This window comes from Pseudophryne corroboree, chromosome 7, assembly GCF_028390025.1.
Source record: "Pseudophryne corroboree isolate aPseCor3 chromosome 7, aPseCor3.hap2, whole genome shotgun sequence".
Lineage (NCBI taxonomy): Eukaryota > Metazoa > Chordata > Amphibia > Anura > Myobatrachidae > Pseudophryne > Pseudophryne corroboree.
In genome coordinates this window covers 371,840,266-371,851,538 of record NC_086450.1, presented here as the reverse complement: position 1 = coordinate 371,851,538, position 11,273 = coordinate 371,840,266, and positions in this window count along the sequence as shown.

Here is an 11,273-nt window from a genome sequence, read left to right as displayed (position 1 = left end):
CCCAGCACCGATCCGCTTTGTATCCGAACGACACGCCTGTGCATTGCGGTGCATGCACATGCGCAGTTTTGCCGAGTTTTGACCTGATCGCAGCGCTGCAAAAAATAGCTAGCGTGCGATGAGGTCGGAATGACCCCCATAATGTCATGATTGTATCATAGAAGAAATTCTCAAATGCACAGCGATATATTCTCTAGTAGAGTGACAAGTGACAACACATAAGCCACTATAACTGAGTGAAAAGGGCAGAATTAGATCTTAATATTATATTAGTAAAGGAACCCATCATATGCCATGTCACCTCAGTCTGTCTGCTGCTCTCTCCTTGTTCTGTACTGCCTGTCCCCTTTCTTCCCATTCCTCCGCTCAGTCCCTCCCCATCTACCACTCTGCCCCCTGTCAGGCTCTATCCCTCTCGTCTCTGCTGCCCCAGTCCCGCAGGTCTATCCTGCTCCACAGTTTTCTATTCTCTGCTTTGCCCCATTCTGAAACCACACACTCACACACCGCTCTGTCCCATAGCCTCCATTAATGGCAGGTCTTCCTCTCCTGCTAGGGTCCGTCCTGTCGCACTAGCAATGGGATCTGTTGTAAGGCTCTCACTTGCCCTGGTTTTCACTGCACATCATGTAGGAAACGAGATAGTCTATAGAGAATTATTATATAGGTACATTATGGAACAATGGGCCAGATGTAATGTTGCCTGAGTTCGGCGGGTGTGCGGGATGCCAGCCGAGCTTGGACTTTTTTTTTAATGCGCCTATCAGATCGCACGGCTGTCCTCACTCTATTAAAGCATACTGTATGGGTTGGACTGCAATCAGTGGCATCGCTACATGTAGGCAGGCTGCACCCAGGTGTCACCCACTGAGGGTTGACACACCAAAATGCCGGCTCCTCCTCAGTGACAGGAGCTACATGCTGCACTGTAACATTACATGCAGCACTCAGCTCAGTGGCGGAATTAGCGAGCGGTGGGCCCAGGTGCGACAAAATGCTTTGCCCCCCCCCCCCCCCCTCCATCCAAGTCCACCCCCTCACCCCTGGAGAGGATCTGGTGAGGGGGACCTGCTCAGGGCCAGAGAAATGGATACCTATCAACAGTGCCGTAACTAGACATTTTAGCACTGTGTGCAACAAACGTCATCGGAGCCCCACCCCTGCATACAAAACAGGGGCAGTACGCGCCGTAGGCGCGCGCAAAAATACATAGTGACGTGGCTTTGTAGGGAAGGGGTGTGGCCACAAAATAATACCAATTAATAAAACGGTGCACAGTAGTCTCCATTATTCAAATTACGCCGCACAGTAGCACCACTACACCAGGTAGAGACCCTTTTACACCTTACAGCAGACAGCGTCCCCTTTTTACACATTACGGCAGACAGCGTCCGCCTTTTTACACATAACGGCAGACAGCATCCCCTTTTTACACATAACGGCAGACAGCATCTCCCTTTTTACACATAACGGCAGACAGCGTCCCCCTTTTTACACATAACGGCAGACAGCGTGCCCTTTTTACACATAGCGGCAGACAGCGTGCACTTTTTACACATAACGGCAGACAGCGTCCCCTTTTTACACATAACGGCAGACAGCGTGCCCTTGTTACACATAGCGGCAGACAGCGTACACTTTTTACACATAACGGAAGACAGCGTCCTCTTTTTACACATCACGGCAGACAGCGTGCCCTTGTTACACATAGCGGCAGACAGCGTACACTTTTTACACATAACGGCAGACAGCGTCCCCTTTTTACACATCACAGCAGACAGCGTGCCCTTGTTACACATAGCGGCAGACAGCGTACACTTTTTACACATAACGGCATACAGCGTCCCCTTTTTACACATCACGGCAGACAGCGTGCCCTTGTTACACATAGCAGCAGACAGCGTACACTTTATACACATAACGGCAGACAGCGTCCCCTTTTTACACATCACGGCAGACAGCGTGCCCTTGTTACACACAGCGGCAGACAGCGTACACTTTTTACACATAACGGCAGACAGCGTCCCCTTTTTACACATCACGGCAGACAGATTCCCCCTTTTTACACATTACGTCAAGCAGAATCTCCCAATTATTACACATTACGTCAGGCAGATTCCCCCTTTTTACACATTGCGGCAAAGATTCCCCCTTTTTACACATTACGGCAGACAGTCCCCCTTTTTACACATAGCGGCAAAGATTCCCCCTTTTTACACATGGCGTCAGGCAGATTCCTCCTTTTTACACATTGCGGCAGGCAGATTCCTCCTTTTTACACATTGCGGCAGGCAGATTCCCCCTTTTTACACATTGCGGCAGACAGTCCCCCTTTTTGCACATAGAAAGAAAGAAAGAAAGAAAGAAAGAAAGAAAGAAAGAAAGAAAGAAAGAAAGAAAGAAAGAAAGAAAGAAAGAAAGAAAGAAAGAAAGAATTATATTTACCCTCTCCGCTGGCTCAGTCTCCTCGGTGCAGCTTCTGATCACGATTCCCGGGCAGGAGAGAAGGAGGAGGAGGGAGGTGGAGAAGGGAGCCGCAGCAGCGCTGTGTTATTGGTGGAGGCGCTGCTGCTGCTGTCCCTCTGCTTCACTTTAGGCTGTTCTCGGAAGACAGCCTATAGTGAAGCAGAGGAACAGCAGCAGCAGCGCCTCAACCAGTAGCAAAGCGCTACTGCGGCTACCTCCTCCCCCTCCCTCCTCCTCCTTCTCCTCCCGTACCGCTCCTCTCCTCTCTGTCCGGACGGCTGTGTGCAGCGGGCAGCGGTTGCCCGCAGCACACAGCGGCATGTAATGAGTCAGTTTGACTCATTACATGCTTTGGGCCACTGGACAGAGGCAGGCCCCAGTGCAACGCACTGGTTGCACTGGCGGTAGTTCCGCCTCTGACTCAGCTCCTGTCACAGTGTAGGAGCTGGCACTGCAGACAGACACTCTCTAAGGGCAGACCAGCATCTACCAGACCCCTGGAGTGATGAAAATGGAAGTCGGGTCTGTGAGGCCACACCCACTTCCTGTAGGGCCATGCCCCCTTTTCTTGTTGATATGTGATGAAGGCACATGCTTGGGGTATTTCAACTGCACCGGATGTCACACAGCATAGTGATGACCCTGGCCGCAGTGCAATATGGGGGTCATTCCGACCCATTCGCACGCAGTGGTTCTTCGCTGCGGTGCGAATGGGTCGGGACTGCGTCTGCGCGGTGCCCGCAATGCCCACGTGCACCATTGCCTGGCTACGGTCATTCGCCGGGCAGCAACGCCGCCAGCACTGAAAGTGATCGCAGCGGCGATCGCAAGAAGATTGATGGCGGGGAGGCATTCTGGAGCGTCTACTCACCGTTTTCTGGGCGTTTAGATGTGAATGCAGGTATGTCCAGACGTTTGGAGGGCGGATGACTGACGTCAATCCCGGGACCTTCGTTGCTGGATCCTTCGCACAGAGTAAGTAGGTCTGACCCTGGTCTTGTTTTGCAGGAAACTTTTTTAGCATAGCAGGGCTGCACAAGCGAACGCAGCCCTGCTATGCTAAAATACACTCCCCCATAGGCGGCGTCTAGTTGATCGTACGAGCAGCAAAAAGTTGCTACATGCGATCAACTTGGAATGACCACCTATGTCTCCAGCAAGTCCAGGATTTAATTGAAATCAAGATGAGCATCATGAATTAAACTCATTTTGTCTAAAGTTGCCACCTTTTGCATCATTATAGGTGTAAACTTACATACATACATACACACATGCACACACACACACACACACACATACATACATACATACATACATACATACATACATACAATCATGAGTACCAGCAGGGCTGGATTAAGGTGCGTGGAGGCAATTAATACCCCTTTTCCACACCCATAATGGAATGTAGTTATGTGACCGGCGTTCAGGAGAACAATGGTCACATAACCTCCCCCTGCATCCCGCCCTCTCACAATCCCAACGGTCGGCATGCCGTCCAACAGGGGCTATTCCCACTAGTGGGTGTCCACGACATCCATAGAGTTGGAACAGAACCCATGGTGACTATAGGTAGCCACCGAGCCCGCAAGGGGCTTGCTGCACTCGCCACCCCCCTCCGGGATCCCGGCATCAGTATGCTGAGACCGCCGGTCACGCATACCACACCTGCCACAATAACCCAGATTATTGCTGGGTTAACCCGAATGTCACTGAAAAAGAATCCAGGTCCAGTGATTTGGTAATCCGACCCAGATGGCTACCAGGCTTGGACCAAGGAAGGACCCTGGCAATGGGGTAATGTGAACAGGTGACCCAGGTTCCCATCAAACGTATAGAGAGAGCTGGATCACTAGCACTTGGAGATGATGTACAATAATCTCTAAGGTCTTGGCAGATCAGAAACACACTGCACACAAGTGCAGTGTGAGAGACTGACCCGGGAATAACCCGGCTCGAAGGTGTACTGTAAACAAGCTCTGACTTGGGCAGTGTCGGACTGGGGCATGAAAGACCCAACGGCGGAATGCAGCGGTAAGGGCCCATGCTTAGGGGCGTGGCCAGCCACTACAGAGGTTTGACCAGGGCCCCTTGATAAATATATATAGTAAATACTGCTAGTACATACTGTACATGATAATGTACCAGATTAATAACAGCAATGCACTGCAAAAAAAATACCATAGGTCTGTGCAGTATAATGTAACCTATATCTAATGTATAATTCAAGTGCAGAGTCTGGAATCTGATCCCTAGAAGAGGAGGTGGGGCCTCAGGTAGTGGGGCCCACTGGGGTTTCCCTCTGTATCCCTGTGGGCTAGTCCAACCCTAGACCTGGGTATGACTTTGGTTGGAACTGTTTTCCAAACCCTGGTCAGACCCAGGATTTTAGTGGAAAAGGGGTATAAATTGTGTTGTCCTCTACCAATAAAATTGTCAAAATGATATCCTGGCGATATTATTAATACTCTTAGCACTTTAAATGTGTAAAAAAAATTGTAGTGCCCCTAGGTCACATTATGCCACAAAGAAACTCATGCACATACAACACAGCACCCCAAACACTGGTAATGCATTGTAGCCAGTGATGGACTGTTGCTGTTATACAGCTCTAGCATTTCATTGCGTGAGCATGGATGAAAAGGAGGCGTGGTCATAGCTAATGGGGGTGTGCGCTGAGTCTTGCGGCACTCCCCCATTTCTCTATGCTGGGTGGACAAGTAGAGCACCGGGAGGCAGAGCTGCTCGGCAAGCTCTGGTCTCTTTGCGTGGATGGACTGGCCCATAAGCACATCGGCATTTGCCAGACATGCCAGATGGGCAGTCCTGTCCTGATTGTAGCTATATGTGGGTAGCCCTGTGTGTGTGTGTGTGTGTGCGTTTGTGCGTGTGTGTGTGTGTGTGTGTGTGTGCGTTTGTGCGTGTGTGTGTGTGTGTGTGTGTGTGTGCGTGTGTGTGTGTGTGAGAGAGCTCTGTGTTGTCTGAAGGGTGGCCCTGAGCGACCGACCTGGCTGCCACTGTAAAGCAGGTATGTAACTATGGTACAGTGATGCCTCTAAGAGATACAATTGATTAATAATCATTGCCATACAATTTTGCATTTTGACAGAGGTTCGCATAGTTATGGCCATAAATAATGGCTTGCCCACCGCGTCTAGGTGACCTCATTAATCGGGCAAGTCCCTAACATATTGGGGGGCACAAGTCCATGCCGCGGGATACCCCAAACCACAGCAGCCGAGTGACTTCAGGGCAATACTAGAGTGAAAATATATATAGTGAAAAAAGGGAAGCTAGTTAGGTTAGTGAGAGAGGTTGCTGAACAACAGCAGTGGTAAAATAATGGGGGTAATTCCAAGTTGATCGCAGCAGGAATTTTTTTAGCAGTTGGGCAAAACCATGTGCACTGCAGGGGAGGCAGACATAACATGTGCAGAGAGAGTTAGATTTGGGTGTGGTGTGTTCAATCGGCAATCTAATTTGCAGTGTAAAAATAAAGCAGCCAGTATTTACCCTGCACAGAAACAAAATAACCCACCCAAATCTAACTCTTTCTGCACATGTTATATCTGCCTCCCCTGCAGTGCACATGGTTTTGCCCAATTGCTAAAAAAATTCCTGCTGCGATCAACTTGGAATTACCCCCAATGAGAGGTAATGTGGTGAGAAATAAAGTAGAACCTCGCTCAAAATGCAAAATTTTATGGCAATGATTATTTCTACTCAATTGGTAGTGTTTGAATTGTGCACGTGCAACCTTGTCTCTGTATGCAGTACTGAAAGGTCTCCGCACAGTCGCAGCTCTCATTTCCATGTGCATCCCAGGATCCCTCCCCTGTATGCCTGTAAGGGCGTAAGGACGCAATGCCTGCAATGGTACACTGCTTCTTGGGCAGGCTCCTGGGCTCCATTCTGTGACGTCACGTTGCTGGAAATGGGGGCCGGCAAGGGGCAACCAAGGCCTAGGAAGTACCCTGCTATGACACCATCCCCTTTATTAATTTAAGCTGATAAGTTATCATTCTAGAAAATGATTTGGTTAAGCTTTAAATAGCTCTAAATCCAGGGAGTGACAGAACATTGAGCCTTTCATGCGTTTAAATGTTTTGGGGATTTTTTTCCTAATAAATTGCTTGTAGACCTTGTAGCTTGTACCTAGGAAGACACTAAGAGGGAAATTCAATTAGCCATGCCAATTTACCGGGTCTAATTGATCCCCCGGGGAGCTATACAATTAGCCCCGAAAGCTGGCACTGTTGGGGTCACTTGCCCGGAGGCAGATGAAAAAAAATCCACAAATAATGACCGTTTTTGTGATATGGATCTAGGAACTTATCCCAGATCCTAGATGTTTTTCGCCAGAAAACGGGTCATTTCTTAGGTGAAAGAAAACGGGCTACAATTATATTGCCCAAAAACCATCTTGCAAAAGAAACGTGGTAAAAGTCTAGAGTTTTTATTTCCTGACATTTTTTGGGGCACAATTGAATATCCCCCTATATCAGCTAAATTCAAATGACCAGATGAGGAGTATCAGGATGATATGGGTTTCCTGAGCTTCTGACCAGCCATAGAATTCTATCTCCTTTGCAGGATGGAAGGGGATGTTTGTGGCTACCAATAAAACATGGAATCTTTTTCCAATCCATTTTATGTACCATCCTGCAAAGTTAAGTCTACTTTGTCCACTTTGCTGTAATACTAAGAGCATAGCAAAGAATGCCCGTGATTTACCCAACTCCTGTAAACAAAGCCTAAACATTACTCTCCTGGCAGATGCTAGGAATAAAAAAAATCCCCCAGCACACCATAATGGACCAGCAAAAGAGTCATACATCCTACATGAGATCTCAGTTACGTACATTTGCAAACATATGGCAAACTACCGTGATGGCAGGCGTCTCTGCTGTGGTGGTACTAGTCTAGATTAACCCCTCCCTTACACACACCTGTGATGGACCAATAAATTGAATTGAGCAACTACCATTCTGGCTATCCCCAGCAGATGCTGCCAGCTTGGCTAACACATCAGGTGCAAAAATAGATACGTAATCTTACAAAACATCATTAGCTTTGCAATCCTGTAAATTACTTTTATATAGTCTCTATTTTCCAGTATGCAGATGAGTAGACAGAAAAACATAATTCATGTTACTCCCCCACATGATAAATAATAATGCAGACATGCCTTTGCTACATTAGATAGTGATCTCTCACTGCGCCCGAAAAGACTGAGAATTATTTGTAAGTCAATAAAGCATTACAATAAAAATTATTATACTACTTTAGAAAATAGTCATTGAACAGCGTAATACATTATTGCAATTTTGTAAACTCGTTTACAAACAGTAAAAGAACATTTACTTTGAGTGACCCTCTCTGTGGGTACGGAGACTTTTAGCTGAATATCACTTCATTAAATGAAATGCTGAGAATGGTATTGTACGTATCTAGCTGCATTATTGGATAAAAGTTCACATATTGAGGTTTAGTATTTTAATTCTGTTTACTCTTAAAAATGGTAAATGTCAACCGTGTTCCAACCAGCGATGTGAAAAATAAAACCATTATGTTGGCCCAATGCATTTAGCGAGCAGATGCCTACGATTCTCATTAAATTAAATCAAATTCATACTGTACATTAGGGCACCAGGGCTGTTTATTTGTGGTTTTAGCTTTCGCTTCAGGAAATGTTAAAGAACATACATTTTTAGAAGCCCTCAGGAGTATTTTATAAAGTTTGGGGTTTGCAGATTGTTGGCTTCACAAAAACAGTAAACAACGGTTTATATCATATAATAAGGCACCACATTTCATGGACATAAGGAATAATTCCCTATACTAGTCTAAAATACCTTTGCTGTCTTAGGCAGCCCTTTATCACTTATTTTACTTACTGTTATTTTATTTACTCTAGCACTTATTTTACGTACTGTTACTTTATTTAATCTTAAGCTCTAGATTGTTAAGCATCTGGTGTTTATTTGGAAACAGACATTGGGCAAGATTGTGAATCACATACAAGTTAGAATGTGGCCACATCTTGTGATAAGGAGAACGAAATGACAGACATGGGAATGGAGAGAGTTAAACCTCCTGTGAAGGGTGTGGACTAGTGATGTGCACCGGAAATTTTTCGGGTTTTGTGTTTTGGTTTTGGATTCAGTTCCGCAGCCGTGTTTTGGATTCGGACGCGTTTTGGCAAAACCTCCCTGAAATTTTTTTGTCGGATTCGGGTGTGTTTTAGATTTGGGTGTTTTTTTTCAAAAAACCCTCAAAAACAGCTTTAATCATAGAATTTGGGGATAATTTTGATCCCATAGTATTATTATTAACCTCAATAACCATAATTTCCACTCATTTCCAGTCGAATCTGAACACCTCACACCTCACAATATTATTTTTAGTCCTAAAATTTGCACCAAGGTCGCTGGATGACTAAGCTAAGCGACCCAAGTGGCCGACACAAACACCTGGCCCATCTAGGAGTGGCACTGCAGTGTCAGACAGGATGGCACTTCAAAAAATAGTCCCCAAACAGCACATGATGCAAAGAAAAAAAGAGGTGCACCAAGGTCGCTAGATGGTGTTGAAGTCAAAAAAATATTACATAAAGAGAACATACAAACTACACACATTATAAGTCACTATACTTGCAAATACGCTCAGCGAGTACAGCAATATATGGTAACACACGCATTTACATGGACATGCCACAGAGATGGATTCGACACTTATTTCATGCAGTATATAATTGTGGTGGTATCAAGCGCCAGACATCATGATGATTTAGAATTGTATTTGATGGAGTGGTGTCATGTATGTGTATTATTTGAACGAAACAAGATAGACCGGTCGTGTTTACTGTTTACAGATTAATGTGTGGATTCATTTGATACTTGTTATTAAGTTGTAGGACATTGCAACATGGAATTATGATTAAATGAATAAAAGCTAAAATCACTTTTATTAGAACAATAGATATTCCAAACAGGTAATGAACAGGAAACTCAGGCCAGCCCTTTGGATGTCTTCAAGGCTGAACCAGATTAGCATATACAAAGGGACTGATGACTCATCGTTAATCCCTCCCCCAAAAACTAGATAACACTTATTGATCACACAGGAGCTCAGTTGCTGGAAGGTCTCAGAGTATGATGGACTTGCTGCCAGTTCAGTTCCTGTATTTATTTACAGAGAGAGAGAGACATAAGATGCATTGGAGGGAATGGTAATTGTATCGCTGGCCTGTAACTGTATGTAACTGTATGTATTAACTAGAGATGAGCGCCGGAAATTTTTCGGGTTTTGTGTTTTGGTTTTGGGTTCGGTTCCGCGGCCGTGTTTTGGGTTCGACCGCGTTTTGGCAAAACCTAACCGAATTTTTTTTGTCGGATTCGGGTGTGTTTTGGATTCGGGTGTTTTTTTCCAAAAAACCTAAAAAACAGCTTAAATCATAGAATTTGGGGGTCATTTTGATCCCAAAGTATTATTAACCTCAAAAACCATCATTTCCACTCATTTTCAGTCTATTCTGAATACCTCACACCTCACAATATTATTTTTAGTCCTAAAATTTGCACCGAGGTCGCTGGATGACTAAGCTAAGCGACCCTAGTGGCCGACACAAACACCTGGCCCATCTAGGAGTGGCACTGCAGTGTCACGCAGGATGTCCCTTCCAAAAAACCTCCCCAAACAGCACATGACGCAAAGAAAAAAAGAGGCGCAATGAGGTAGCTGTGTGAGTAAGATAAGCGACCCTAGTGGCCGACACAAACACCGGGCCCATCTAGGAGTGGCACTGCAGTGTCACGCAGGATGTCCCTTCCAAAAAACCCTCCCCAAACAGCACATGACGCAAAGAAAAAAAGAGGCGCAATGAGGTAGCTGTGTGAGTAAGATAAGCGACCCTAGTGGCCGACACAAACACCGGGCCCATCTAGGAGTGGCACTGCAGTGTCACGCAGGATGTCCCTTCCAAAAAACCCTCCCCAAACAGCACATGACGCAAAGAAAAAAAGAGGCGCAATGAGGTAGCTGTGTGAGTAAGATAAGCGACCCTAGTGGCCGACACAAACACCGGGCCCATCTAGGAGTGGCACTGCAGTGTCACGCAGGATGTCCCTTCCAAAAAACCTTCCCCAAACAGCACATGACGCAAAGAAAAAAAGAGGCGCAATGAGGTAGCTGTGTGAGTAAGATAAGCGACCCTAGTGGCCGACACAAACACCGGGCCCATCTAGGAGTGGCACTGCAGTGTCACGCAGGATGGCCCTTCCAAAAAACCCTCCCCAAACAGCACATGACGCAAAGAAAAATTAAAGAAAAAAGAGGTGCAAGATGGAATTGTCCTTGGGCCCTCCCACCCACCCTTATGTTGTATAAACAGGACATGCACACTTTAACCAACCCATCATTTCAGTGACAGGGTCTGCCACACGACTGTGACTGATATGACGGGTTGGTTTGGACCCCCACCAAAAAAGAAGCAATTAATCTCTCCTTGCACAAACTGGCTCTACAGAGGCAAGATGTCCACCTCATCATCATCCTCCGATATATCACCGTGTACATCCCCCTCCTCACAGATTATCAATTCGTCCCCACTGGAATCCACCATCTCAGCTCCCTGTGTACTTTGTGGAGGCAATTGCTGCTGGTCAATGTCTCCGCGGAGGAATTGATTATAATTCATTTTAATGAACATCATCTTCTCCACATTTTCTGGATGTAACCTCGTACGCCGATTGCTGACAAGGTGAGCGGCGGCACTAAACACTCTTTCGGAGTACACACTTGTGGGA